At 45.4% G+C, this 13,621-nt stretch overlaps 1 protein-coding gene across 6 annotated transcripts in view; it reads left to right on the plus strand.

The window, feature by feature from the left end:
* HIVEP3 (HIVEP zinc finger 3) overlaps window positions 1-13,621 on the plus strand; it is a 240,192-nt gene that overhangs the window by 166,738 nt on the left and 59,833 nt on the right. For 5 of the 6 annotated variants that reach the window (XM_083626698.1, XM_083626700.1, XM_083626696.1 and 2 more), the window contains exon 3: window positions 12,244-12,329. The exons of the other annotated variant lie outside the window; for it this stretch is intronic. The gene's annotated coding sequence lies outside the window, so the exon portion shown is untranslated. The remainder of the gene's footprint in view (window positions 1-12,243; window positions 12,330-13,621) is intronic. 6 annotated transcript variants of the gene reach the window in all.

Raw genomic sequence — 13,621 nt, forward strand, 5'->3', positions numbered from 1 at the left:
AAAGCAGATGCTCTACCACTTAGCTACTGCACTTCCCAAAAGAAGTTCTCCGTTTTGTTTGCTTTGAATCTTCTGCCAGTCAGTTTCACAGGATAACCCCTATGCATTAGGGAGGGAGGAGAGAGGGAGAGAAATCTCTCTCCACTTAAAATAAATGTCTCTGCCCCAAAGTTAGTAATCAGAGATAAAAATAAATAAATCTATAAGTGTCTGAAAGGCACTGTGATACTAAGGAAGAGCTTTGGACATGTTTGGTTTGGGGGTCCTTTCTGGAAGCAGTCTCCTGGAGATGTGGGTATAGGAAAGAGGATGAGATCTATATGTACATGATGGTTTTCAGATGCTTAGTTTTAACAATTTATTGCTGTTATTTATTGTGTGGCACCCAACAGGAACATTAGCGCTAGGTGGTTGGGTTTTGTTTTTTTTAATAGAAAGCTCTGTCCACATCTGAAATGGAGCCATTCCTGATTTAGACGAGGGAAAGGACGATTGACAGGTTAGTTCCATTAATTGGATTTGACCACAGCCATTGAAATGTTTTATTCCTTCTAATTGCAAGGGCCCTCACTCCAGTTGCTTCTTGTACGGTTTGATAGGGTAGCACCCTGGAGTACTGCAACGAAAGCAAGTTAAAACAGGCAGAGAAGAGCACATGGTGAAGTCCTCCTGGGATTATACCATTTCACTTGGTATGCGGGGGATATTCCATTTGCTGGCTTATGTACAAACCATGTGGCTGACTGGAAGCTTTCTTTTCCTGGCAGGGACTGTAGCTTGAAATATCACAACCCCAAGTGCCGTGGCACCACAGAAACTCCAGTCTGCACACCCATCCACAAATGAAAAAGTCCCTGCTTCTGGAAAGCTAACATTTCAGGGACATGGGGTTAGCTTAGCTTCTCTCCACTTTGCTGATTTTCAGCGTTCACAGACTTTCTGTTTATATTTTATTTAGGGACTATGCAATTCCTTGCCTGTAGTCTGATGTGTTGCAGTCGAAGAAAGGGCCTTACCATATGATTTCTGTAAAAACAGAATGTTTGTTGCCTATTCGGAATGCAAGGAGAGGCTTTGGCATAAGGCTGGGGCTGCGCGCAAACCGTCTGTTGAAAGCACATGACACCCCTCCCAAGAATCCTGGGAACTGTAGTTTGCCCCTCACAGAGCAACGATCCCCAGCACCCTTAACAAACTACAGTTCCCAGGATTCTTTGGGGGAAGTGAGGTGCTTTAATCATATGGTGTGTACCCATCCTAGTTATCTATGAGATTGGAAACCTGTGTCTACACTTCAGACCACAGATGAGGCATTTCAGAATTGAATGAGCTTCCAGATTTGTTTGAAAAACATGGCCTAATGCTCGTTGTGTAGTTTGAAAGAGCACACAACCTGGATCTTTGCAAGGTAATGTGAGCCTCTGGGGTTCCAGTGAATGGGTTGGGACTTGCAGTGACCCACATATTTCTCACTAGTTGTGGTGGGTTTCAGTGGCATGTGATTTTGCTGGGGTTCAATAAGCCACAACCTCATCTCACCCCAGCTTCTGCTCTGAACTATATATTTACCAGTGACGTGATGCATATTTTCCCTGCTTGATCTGTAACAGAGTTATACGTTCCCTGGTGGGGTCACTATTTCACTGATGTAAAAGTGACCTCTCTCCTGGACCCCAGGGGCTGTGTTTTCACTCTTCGCAATGAGATTGCTCCCTCTAGTGGTTTCGAGAGGGAGCGTGTGTGTTTAGTTTTTCCAGTAGCAACGTTATCAAATGATGTCATGACCTCGGTGGATGACCTCATACTTGGTGTGTTGCTTGCTTTGGTTGCAGCTTCGGGCAACTTAGGCAGTATGTCACAACTTCACTTCTCAAATACAGAAACTCTCAGATCATAGACTCGTTGAAAACTGCATCTTCTCAGTGTGCTAAGTTACCACAAGATAGGAATTCTGATGTGGGGAATATTCAAACATGAGAACACCCATTTGCTTTCCAGGGTGGGTGTATCTGAGCTACATTATTTATTTGAGAAGGTGGCATATAATTACATGATTAGAGATGGCAGTAAATACTGCAGTGATGGATTCAAGTACCGGCAATTAATCAGGGTGTCCCTACTGTAGTTCTGTACCAGTACTGTAGTATTGGTGGTACAGCACATTACAGTATGGTAGTACCATTACAGTAATGATAAATTTGGGTATTGTGATGATGGATTCAAGTACTGGGCAATTAATCCAGGGATCTCTGCTAAATTTCAGAGTGGATTTCAGTTAGTCTGCCTATCATCATCATCATTACTACTACTACTCATTTTTCCTGAATGTATATATATATTGGTCCTTCACATTTTAGGCACATATCAAAACACAGTTTCTAAAGATGACTGTGAATAATTGGTGGCTGACTCATATGGCTTAGCCGGTCTGTTCTACTGCTGATTCATGCATTCAGATAACCTTATTTCACCTGTCTTAGAGCAAGCAACTGCAGGTGGGAGATCTATTCCCTATCAAAGTGACCGATAAAATCTGTCCTGGCAGAGACTGTGCCTTCTTTAGAAGCTTGTCCCTCTGCTACTGAACTTCCTTCCAGGTGACCAGAAAGCCGTATGAGGAAAGGTTGAAGGAGTTGGGCATGTTTAGCCTGGAGAAGAGAGGTTGTGATAGCCATCTTTGATTATCTGAAAGGTGGTAAGCATAGATGATGGGAGCACATTTGGATTCTGTTGCTCCTGAAGAGAGGGCCTGCTCTACTGGGTTTAAGAAAAAATGAGGATTTTGACTAAATGCTAGGAAGAAGTAGAGACAGGGTGGCTGGGGCTGGTGGGAGTTGAAGTCCAGCTACATCTGGAGGGCCACAGATTTCCTGCCCCTAGTCTGCATTGACTGTAGTGGTTGGCCACTTTGAGAACAGGATACTAGACTAGATGAGACACTGACCTGACCTAGCAGGCTCTTCTTATGGTCTTATGCCTGGTGGCAGCTCTCCAAGGCTTCAGACTAGGCTGCCAGATGTCCAGGTCTGACCTGAAGTCTCCATGTTTGCCTGCCTCCCCACTGCAAATGGCAGGTAAAGGTAAAGGTAAAGGTAAAGGGACCCTTGACCATTAGGTCCAGTCGTGACCGACTCTGGGGTTGTGGCGCTCATCTTGCTTTATTGGCCAAGGGAGCCAGCGTACAGCTTCCGGGTCATGTGGCCAGTTCTGGCAAACTAAGCCACTTCTGGCAAACCAGAGCAGCGCACAGAAATGCCGTTTACCTTCCTGCCAGAGTGGTACCTATTTATCTACTTGCACTTTGACCTGCTTTCGAACTGCTAGGTTGGCAGGAGCAGGGACCGAGCAACGGGAGCTCACCCCGTCACAGGGATTCGAACCGCCAAACTTCTGATCAGCAAGTCCTAGGCTCTGTGGTTTAACCCACAGCGCCACCTGCATCCCTTGCAAGTGGCAGGTAGAAGGCTTGAATCTACGTGTGTGTGTGTGTGTGTGAGAGAGAGAGAGAGCGAGAGAGAGCGCACAAGGAACCCAGGTCCCTCAGCAAGCAGAGACCTTTCAGAACAGTGCATTTTGGGGAAAAAATGGCATTTCTCCCATTAAAATTCTGTTGGCTAAAAGGATCATTCTGTCTGTTGGGTCTTCTGGTTTTTAATTTGTTGTTGTTGTTGTTGATCAGATGGCTGTCTCTGTTTGAACCACTTTTCAGTTTTTGAATTTCAAGGAGAAGAATTTTCCTCCTCCGACGTTCTTACTAGACAGGGACATTGTTCTGCCTGGCTTGGTTTGATTCCAGAGGGACAGCAGTCATAGCCAAAGCCTCTGGCTTCCTTGGCGGTGGAGGAGGAGGACAGCAGGAGGGGGATAAACTGTATTGTCATAATAAAAAATTAATTAAATGCCAGGCTGTAATTTGGAGCGAATAAAAAGTGGTACCTGTAAGAGAGAGTTGACATCTGCTCATAGACCCTGAGGGCCATTAACGACTCTGGGAATCGGTGGGAGGATCTGGGGTCTATTAGCTAGGTTGGATATTGCCTCTGTGGCGGGGAGGCCTATTATCTTTAATATTTTATAGCGATGCATTTTGGCCATCCTTCCTGTGAGTCATCCTCCACAGGAACCCAGAAGCCTTTTGGGCTGTTTAACTCCTTTAGCCTATTTAAAGGTAGACACTAAATCTTGCAGATGAAGTATTTGCTGTGCCGCGCCAAGCAGGAAACCTCTTTCTTGGTTTCAGCCGCTACGGGCCCCGTAAGTGGCAGAGACGTTTGGATTAGTCATAGAGCCACAGGGCTCTCAGATCTGAACTGCTATTTAGACAATGCTCCAACTAATGGACTACTGGAGTCCAGCAGTTAACCCTGAACTAAGGCTTAATTGGCAGGGCTGTTTAATTGCTCGTTGAGCTGCAGATAACAAGTGAGTCTCAGGTGAGAGCTGGCTCATGTTGGAAGAGCGTAAATTTTAGCATGGAGAGTTGGGAATGAACGGCTGTAGGACAGTCTAATACAGGCATAGGCATACTCGGCTCTCCAGATGTTTTGGGACTACAACTCCCATCATCCCTAGCTGTGGTCAGGGATGATGGGAGCTGTAGTCCCAAAACATCTGGAGGGCCGAGTTTGCCTATGCCTGGTCTAATATCTATAATAATGCACAGGTCTTAGGCAAGGGAAGGAGACTGTGGGACAATTTTATACACACATGCGTGCGCACACACACACACACACACACACACACACTCTAACAGCAAACTCAGTTCTCCAAGTGCCAATTCTTACATAGCAAACCACTCACAGAAGCGGCAGGTTTGGGGAAACCTAAACATTTGGAAAATTACCCCAAAATGTTTTAAGGGCGCCAGGACTCTAAAACAGCGTGATCAGTGGGCACGGAATGTTGCTTCACTCCGTATGTGTTGGGAGGTGGGCAGAAACGTAATGGAGTATGTAGGAAAAGGGAATGGCTGGCTGGAACTTTGAACAAGAACATTCTCCATTGCAGTGTTTTATACAGGTCCCATTTTCTGGGGCCTGTTGATGAAGGGTCTCCTTACATGGCACTGGCAAATACGTAGATCTCTCTTGATAACAATTCTTTTAGAATATCCTCACTTGGGTTTTATGCCGGGAACCAGTCAACAATTAACTGGATTCTGTTGGAAGGTCAGCTGAAACATTCAGGAGACAGAGAGAGAGGTGTGGATAGATAGCCTTGGGTTCAGGACCCATCTTTTCTTTGAACTCAGGAAGTGGCTTGACAAGTTTCTGACTCAGCCTTTATGAAAGGAATATTTATATATTTACAGGCGGGGGGGGGGGGGGGGAGAGGGAGGAATCAACATGCTCCATCTCACTGGGATTTGGGAGGGTTTTTGTTTTTATTTTTGGAAAGCAATTTGCCAATGAAAAGCAAAGTATATACAGATGAGCAGTAGGAGGGAAATTTGTCAGGGACAGGAAGGGAGTGATATTCTGAGACATTTTCTCATGGGTGGCTGAATAGGCCCATTTTGTCTGGTGAAGGTCCATGGGACTGGCGTCGACTGTGTAAAGGAGCCACTAGTGGCATTTTGAAAAGAAAAAAAAAATGGAAACAAGCAGCATGGTGAGATTTTAAGCAGAGAAAGATTGTGGGAGAGGTGTTTAACCTTGTTTCCGCCTGTTATTTGTGGGTTCCAATTCTCTCACTCACACACACACACACACACACACACACAAGCAGGTTTTTTTTAAATAAACGTTTAAAGGTAAAGGTAAAGGGACCCCTGACCATTAGGTCCAGTCGTGGCCGACTCTGGGGTTGCAGCGCTCATCTCGCTTTATTGGCCGAGGGAGCCAGCGTACAGCCTCCGGGTCATGTGGCCAGCATGACTAAGCCGCTTCTGGCGAACCAGAGCAGCGCACGGAAATGCCTTTTACCTTCCCGCCAGAGCGATACCTATTTATCTACTTGCACTTTGACCTGCTTTCGAACTGCTAGGTTGGCAGGAGCAGGGACCGAGCAACGGGAGCTCACCCCGTCGCGGGGATTCCAACCGCCGACGTTCTGATCGGCAAGTCCTAGGCTCTGTGGTTTAACCCACAGAGCATCCCTAAAATGAACGTTCACCATATTTTTAATCCCATGGAGGGGTTTAACACTGAGAAATTATGGGAGTGGGGAAACAGGTAGGGTTGCCATGTTTCAAAAAGTAAAAACCAGGACACCCCGAATAGGAAGCCCCCAAAATTGTTGAGCTTTTTTTGATTTTTCGATTGACTTGCCTAAGATCCAGGACAAAGCACCGCCTTTGAAGTGTTACCCAGAAAATTCCCCCTGGATGTCAATTCCACCTTGGAAATCCCGGTAATGTCCAGACGTATGGCAGCCCTAGGCTAAGTGACTTACCTGCCATTTCTCAGCTCAAAATCCCCACCCCCTTGCAGATTTTCTATTTTAGGCAAAAGAATATGTGTGTTTGCTCTCAATTTGTTGATCAGACCACTTTCCCTACTCACTGTCCTTGCTTAGTAGTTTGCCCCTAAGTAGTGTGGAGAAGATGGAAGCCAGTGGAGGTCGGTGGGCATCTCTAATTGGTGAATCCACAAAGCTGAGCATACTGTGGAAAGGAGGCTGCGTGCTTTTCCTGCAGAGAGGATAAATCATTTCCCCTTATTTATTCATCGCGCTGCTTCATAAGCATAAGAACCACTTAAAATCCCTTTTCAGGCGGTAATTGAATTGCATGTGCTCCTCGTTTGCTGGTTCTTTCTGTTGGCATAATATTACAGACCATCTCGCGTTGGTTCAGAGGCATGGTGCTTGGACCGAGGAAGGAGCAAACATGAGACTAAACCACATGCAGTGGTGATGAGCCTGTGATTGGCCTTGACATCCTTGGGCTTGCTTGCCAAATTGCACCCAGGAGGGGCCATAGCTGTCAAGCGTCCCTTATTTGGCGGGACAGTCTCTTATCCCAGCACCGTGTCCCGCTGCTGTCCCTTATTGATGATGTCCCTTAAATTTCCCAGGTTTCAAAAGAAGCAGCTCCTCTCCCTCCCTCCTTGCCAGCCAGGGAGGAGGGAGGCTCCAACTGTGTTGCTTGGCTGCGTTGCTCACCCAATAAGAAGTCTAAGAACAATGGGGGGTAGAGCTTGCATGCCTTGTGCTGATCAAATTGGCTGCATTGCCTGGGGACTCGCCTTTGCTCAGCACTTCCCAGCAGAGAGGTGACGGTGGTTTTCCTTGAGGCTTGAGGCTTTGTTTGGCTGCTGGCTGGGCTTTCTGCCTTTGGCTCGGAGGGACTCAGAAGTTGAACATACCTGTGCTTGGAAAATCCCTTATTTTGGCTGCTGATCCCTTATTTTTGAGGCTGCTGGTCCCTTATTTTCAAATCTGTAAGTTGACAGTTATGGGAGGGGCTCGATCCTGGCCAGGACTGTGCCATTTTGTGGGGCAATTGGAGATTTAATCCTTTGCCCCGCCACAGTTCTGATCACAATACCAGTGGTGGCTGATGCCCATTGGGCAGAAGGCAGAGAGGCCAACAAGAGCCAGAGACAGAACCAATGACAGGCAGAGCCAGATAATTCTAATTTTGTCCCCATCCTCCTCCCTGCTGTGGACGAAAAACATAGGGAGCTGCCTTATCCTTATCCTGCCTTGTCCCACTGAGCTACAGTCCTTATGCAAGTGACTCTGAGATCTGCAGCAGAGCAGCTGCTATACAAGCAGGAGGTTCCTGGTTCAACCCTCAAGCATCTCCAGGTAGGGCTAGGAGTAGGGTGTAAGGGGCAGTGATTTCGGTCCCATCCTGGGTTCAGCACAATCAGCGCTGCTTCCGTTACACTACAGTTCAGCTTCTGATAAAACCTACATTATTTGTCTCACTGTCCACCGTGGCTGACATTTACTCAATTAATTAAGTAATTAATTGCATTTCCACGGAAGTGAAACATCAAGCACAGTGTAGAAAATAATGTAATTATTTAGGAGATATTTGCAGACTAAATAAAATAACAATAGTGATTATTTGCTTACATGATTTTTGTTCTGGCCCCAAATGATAACAACAACAACAACAACAACAACAACAACAACAACAGCAACAACAAATTTATTATTTATACCCTAGCCACTCTGGGTGGCTTCCAGCAAAATATTAAAATACAATAATTCATCAAATATTAAAAGCTTCCCTAAACAGTGCTGCCTTCAGATGTCTCCTAAATGCCAGATAGTTGTTTATTTCTTTGACATCTGGTGGGAGGGTGTTCCACAGGGCGGGTGCCACTACTGAGAAGGCCCTCTGCCTAGTTCTCTGTAACTTCGCTTCTCACAGTGAGGGAGCCTCCAGAAGGCCCTCGGTGATGGACCTCAGTGTCCGGGCAGAACGATGGGGGTGAAGATGTTAATTGTGGGAATTTCTGCTCCCATTTCAGGTGGAATTCTCTTGACATCACTAGCTGACTGAAACCCTGGAAACCTGCTGCCAATCAGAGCAGACTGTACTGAGTGAAACAGTGGTGAAGGTGCATGCTCCGGCACCGGGGGCAGAGAGCAGGCGGGGGCATGGCTGGCACATCCTGTGGGGCATGGCGTGCATCCCAGGGGCGTGGCATGCCGCCCGCATGGGCGTGTATCCCAGGGACGTGGCATGCGTCCTGGGGGGGCGGTGCAGTGGGGTGTGTGGCGTGTGTCGGGGGGGATGGCCATGATGGTACCCCCCTCCCCGATGGTGCAGGGGCGGTGCACTCCCCCCGCCCCCCCTTCCTCCACCAGTGGAGTGAGATAGACCAATGGTTTGACTTGGGTTGTATCTAGGCAGCCATTGTTTTGCTTGAGCAGTTCAAGCACACACCGGAAAATTAGGTTTGCACAGTTAAAGTCGATTGAAGTGCTCACTTGCCCCAGCACCACAACACCATTTTAAATAAAAAAACGAGACTTTTGTGATTGGGAAAGTGACAGGCAGTTGTGCTGAAAAGTGTGGAATGAACAAATAATTAATGGGGAGGCGTTTCAACACCCTCACGCAAATCAGGACGAATGCTCAACAAAGACCAGACATAATCTAACCCCTGCGTAAGCTTTCTGCAAGCAAATGAGGATGGATGCTCAATAAACAGATCATCTGGATGAGTCATTGATACAAGGCAGCTTCCCGTGTTCATATATATAAAAATTTGTGGGTCAACTTGGAGGCATTATTGCTCTCTGTTCAAAAGGCCAAGGTATAAATATTTCTAAATAAAGAAGCAAAATGCCATTGCTTTCAATTTGATATATGTCAGCAACAAATCATCTGCTGAAACTGTAAAAGCAAATAACAATGCTTCAAGGGCCGTTTCAAATAATCTTGTCTACTGTCTGCAAGGGCTGATAAGCTAAGGAAGTTTTCTTTTGATAGGATTTCAGCACCAAGGCACTTGGTTTGAAGTGATATCTCAGCCGCTGGCCCAAGTGCAGCCATAGTAATTTTCAGCTCGTGGGGGAAGAAAGTTGCCTTCTTTGAGTCACTACTATGTACCAAAATAGGGAAGCAACATTATAAAGAGGTAGCACAGAAACTCTATTTAAAGATCGCTTGATGAATACACTGCCAATTCAGGTTTTCTGGTCTCCCTTCCTCCCCTTAGTTTGATCTGTTAAAACGAAGTCAGCTTTGTTTGTAGGCTGCTTAGAAAAATAGCCAGCCATGAATCACTGGACCTAGAAATGTCCACAGAGCCCTGTTGTAATAGGCCCACAAGCAGGTCCTGTGACATGGATTCTGTTGCTGGCAGAGTCCACCCCCCCCCCAACAACCATGGTTTGTCAGGTCAGACATCACACCAAACCATAGTTAAGCTTCCTGTTTGGCAAGATGTCTGAACTGAGCCAATGGCACCCAAATGCCTGAAGAAGACCATTAAGAGTGGGGGCATCTGAACTGGCTGGTACATAACTGGCAAGAGTTCTTCTGTAAACTCCCAAGCAAAACAGCTTGTGGAATAATGGAACAAAAAGATCACAAACTGCCGAATGTCATGGTAATAAAAGCCATGCAGCAGACACTTTTTAATTCACATTCAATCTTTGAAATATATTGCCTTTTTTGTAACATTAAGGGAGGAAAGCAGAATCAATTAAAAGGAAAGGGAAAGTAAAAACAGAAACAGCCACTAAGATCCTTTTATGGCCTCACTAAAATGACAAAGTGGTCTCTCTTCAGCTGAAGTTCTCTTAACACCTTCCCTTTGCCAGGAATGCAGAGATAAGAGGGAGAAATGAATGCTAAGTAAATTGCAGTGGATTTGGGTCTCAGGTCTCTGACCTTGAGCTGCTACCTAACCCAGGATGCAGAAAATGCTACCCCCATTGCAATCCAATACCCCTTTCACCGAATATTTTGTGTTGATTTCAAGATACTAATTTGTTTTATTGCTTTTTTATTATTCTTTTAAATTTGTTTTGCATTGCGTTGCCAACACAGGGCTTAGATTAGTTTTAAAATTTATTTATCCCAACTTTCTTCCAAGGAACTCAAGGTGGCAGGCAACCCTAGCTTGCGTCAACCTCCCAGCCCTTTAGGGCAAGGATAGCCACAAAATGTTGTTGGACTACATCATCTTTGACTATTGGTGATCCTGGCTGGGGTTTATGGGAATTGGAGTCCCATAACATCTAGAGGACGCCACGTTGGATACCCCTGCCCTGCTTTGGTGCAACCTTTAGTGGGCAACCACCTTTTAGTGTTGAGGGGTAAACTGATGGAGAATGCATGCTGGTGGTGGGCGGGGCCTGAAGCCAGGAATGGGTGGGGCTAGAATGAAAAGTAGGCAGGGCCACTTCTTGCCAGACGTCTGAACCGATTGACTGAAGAGTACTTTTGAAATAAGGTGGAGGGCCTCACATTGCCTCTCCTTGGTTTAGGGAGACAGAATCCTAGCCCTGTTGAGTAGATCTCATCGTTTAGATGCAGAAGGTTTTCAGGTCTGATCCCCAGAATCTACAGCTAAAGAGGTCAGGTAACAGGTATCGGAAACATTGGAAACATACCATATAGTTATTTGGATCCTTGGTCAATGCAGCTAAGTGTTGTCTGCACTGGCTGGCAGCAGCTCTTCTTCAGGCAGGGAACTCTCCAAGCCCTAGCTGGAATTGACCCTGGAACCTTCCACATGTGATCTTTTCTCTGAGATCTTTTGGAGAGCGACTGCCAGTCTGAGTCCCCCCCACTAAGTTAGATGGACACATAGTGTAAGGCAATTCCTTTCCACCTGCTTAATTGCAGCTAGAGGTCCGTTTGGGGCCAACTTTTTGTGATGCTCCCCCTGGTCACTTAGTGCAGGTAGGTCCATCGCCACACGTCTGATCACAGACACGCGCACCTCTGCGACTGCCAACTCAATGCGTGGGGTTCAGCATCTCTCTATGGGAAAAGTCAGCTTTTTTTTTTTAAAAAAAATATTTATTAACCAATTTCCACATAACAATTTATCAATCCTCTTAATCAATTACATTATTCCCCCCCCTTTATTCCCCCCTCAACCCTCCCTCTCCCCCCCCACCAAGGACTTCCCTCAGCTCCCCTCCCTGATTTCTTTACATATATTGTTTTCTGCATGTTATAAAATTGTACATATCCTTACTTTATCTATCGTATGTTCAGCTAATAAATTTGTGAATGTTTATTCAAAACGTGCCAAAGAGTCCAATTCATTTTGTTGTCTTTTTAGATAGTTTGTAAAAAGTTCCCATTCTTCCTTGAAGTCACAGTTGTCCTTTTCACACAGTTTATAAGTCAATTTGGCCAATTCCGCATAGCTCATCAATTTTTCTGGCCACAGTTCTTTCGTTGAGATTTCCTCATTCTTCCATCCTTATGCTAACAAGACTCTTGCCGCTGTTGTAGCATACATAAATAAGTTATTTACTTTTCTTGGCAGGTCTTGTCCTACAATCCCTAACAAAAATGCTTCTGGGGTTTTTTTTTTACAAATGTCAATTTAAACATTTTTTTTTTCAATTCATTATATATCATTTCTCAAAATTTTCTAACTTCTCTACATTCCCACCACATATGATAAAAAGTCTATGGAAAAGGTCAGCTTGCTGGGAGCAAGTCTGTGCTTTAAGGTTTCCATTACCATTCGTGTGTTTGTTTGTTTGTGTGTGTGTGTTCCGTTCTCTACCCAAAGGTTTGTTCATGGTTGAAAACAATGTATCCTTTTAAATGCGTTTCTCTGATTGCTATGCACCTTTGTTGTTTTGCAGGCTGAATTAAGCCCTTCAGAAAGAATAAAATAAAATAAATAAAGGAAAGAGCAAACACCGTTAGAGCTGCAGAAATCAAATTCGTTGTAAGTATTCCTCACCCTCCTGCCATTAAATGGAGCAGGGGTGTGAGTGTTTGTGTGTGTGTGTTGCTGATCAAGGCACTGTTGCATTCATTTGTGCTGGTGAGGTCCTTGGTTAAATATTTACAGTCCACTCAATGAGTTTTACCAAGGCCGTAGTGTCCTGGATTTGTTTGTGTGTGTGTGTGTGTGTGTGTGCTCTTGTGTGTTTAATGTGCAATATTTTTCATGGTCAGTGTTTACCACAGAAATGACATTGTAGAAATAAGAGAAGATAAAACCGCCCTAGCAATCACTGGTTACTTGGGCTGAGCTGAAAATTCTTTTGAGAACTCCCTCCAGTCCAGTCTTAAAAACCCAGGACCTTTGGCTTGCTAGAGAACAATTTTCCTATCTGTCAGGGCTGTTGGGAGAGAACTTGAAGGTGAAGCTAGTAATTGAAGCTTCTGAGGTTTCAGTCAGGAGTTGTGTGTGTGCTCAGACCTTGGAACCATCCCCAGGCACAATAGGACATCCTCAGGCACATACGATCATTAGAAAAGTCTTGGTGGATTCAACTGAAGGTCTGTCTAGTCCATTGTTCTCACAATGGCCAATCAGATGCCTGTGGGAAGCCTGCGAGCAGGACCTGAGAGCACAACACTCTCTCCCAACTTGTGATTCCCAGAAGCTGCATTCAGAGGCATACAGCCTCTGACGGTGGAGGTAGAACATAGCCATTATGGCAGCTGGGAACCAATAGACTTACCTTCCATGAGGATAGGAATGCCCAGGGCCAGCCCCTGTGACAGGAGGTAGAAAGTTAATCATGTCCATTATTTTCATCTATGAGCAACATTGGACACAACTCACAGTTAATTCCCCAGGTCTCACATTCCTCAAATGCTCTCGGCTTCAGAAATGCACGATTGCTTTGAGACAAAACAGCAATACGTATTTAAATGCCGTTTTTTGTCTATGCTTTTAAATATATATATATATACAGATCAATGCGGAAACAGGATGGAACAGATTTGAGTGTGAATTCACGTGAGAGTCAAGAAATAGACTGATACACCCATCCCTGGTTGAGTCACAGATTGTTGGGTTGGCGGAAGCAGCTGTTGGCCATCGATTGATTGAAATGAGTGTCTTGTTGCCACAGATGTTTATTAAAAGAAGTATCTATGGCAGGAGCAATAGACTGAAGTTGTTGGACAGTAACTCCCATGATCCCTGTCCATTGGCCCTCCTGTTGCTGAGGCTGATGGAGTTGGTATCCAGCAGCATCCTAAGAGCGCTATGTTGCTTGTCTC

Source organism: Podarcis filfolensis (assembly GCF_964270895.1).
Source record: "Podarcis filfolensis genome assembly, chromosome: 8".
NCBI classification, from domain to species: Eukaryota; Metazoa; Chordata; class Lepidosauria; order Squamata; family Lacertidae; genus Podarcis; species Podarcis filfolensis.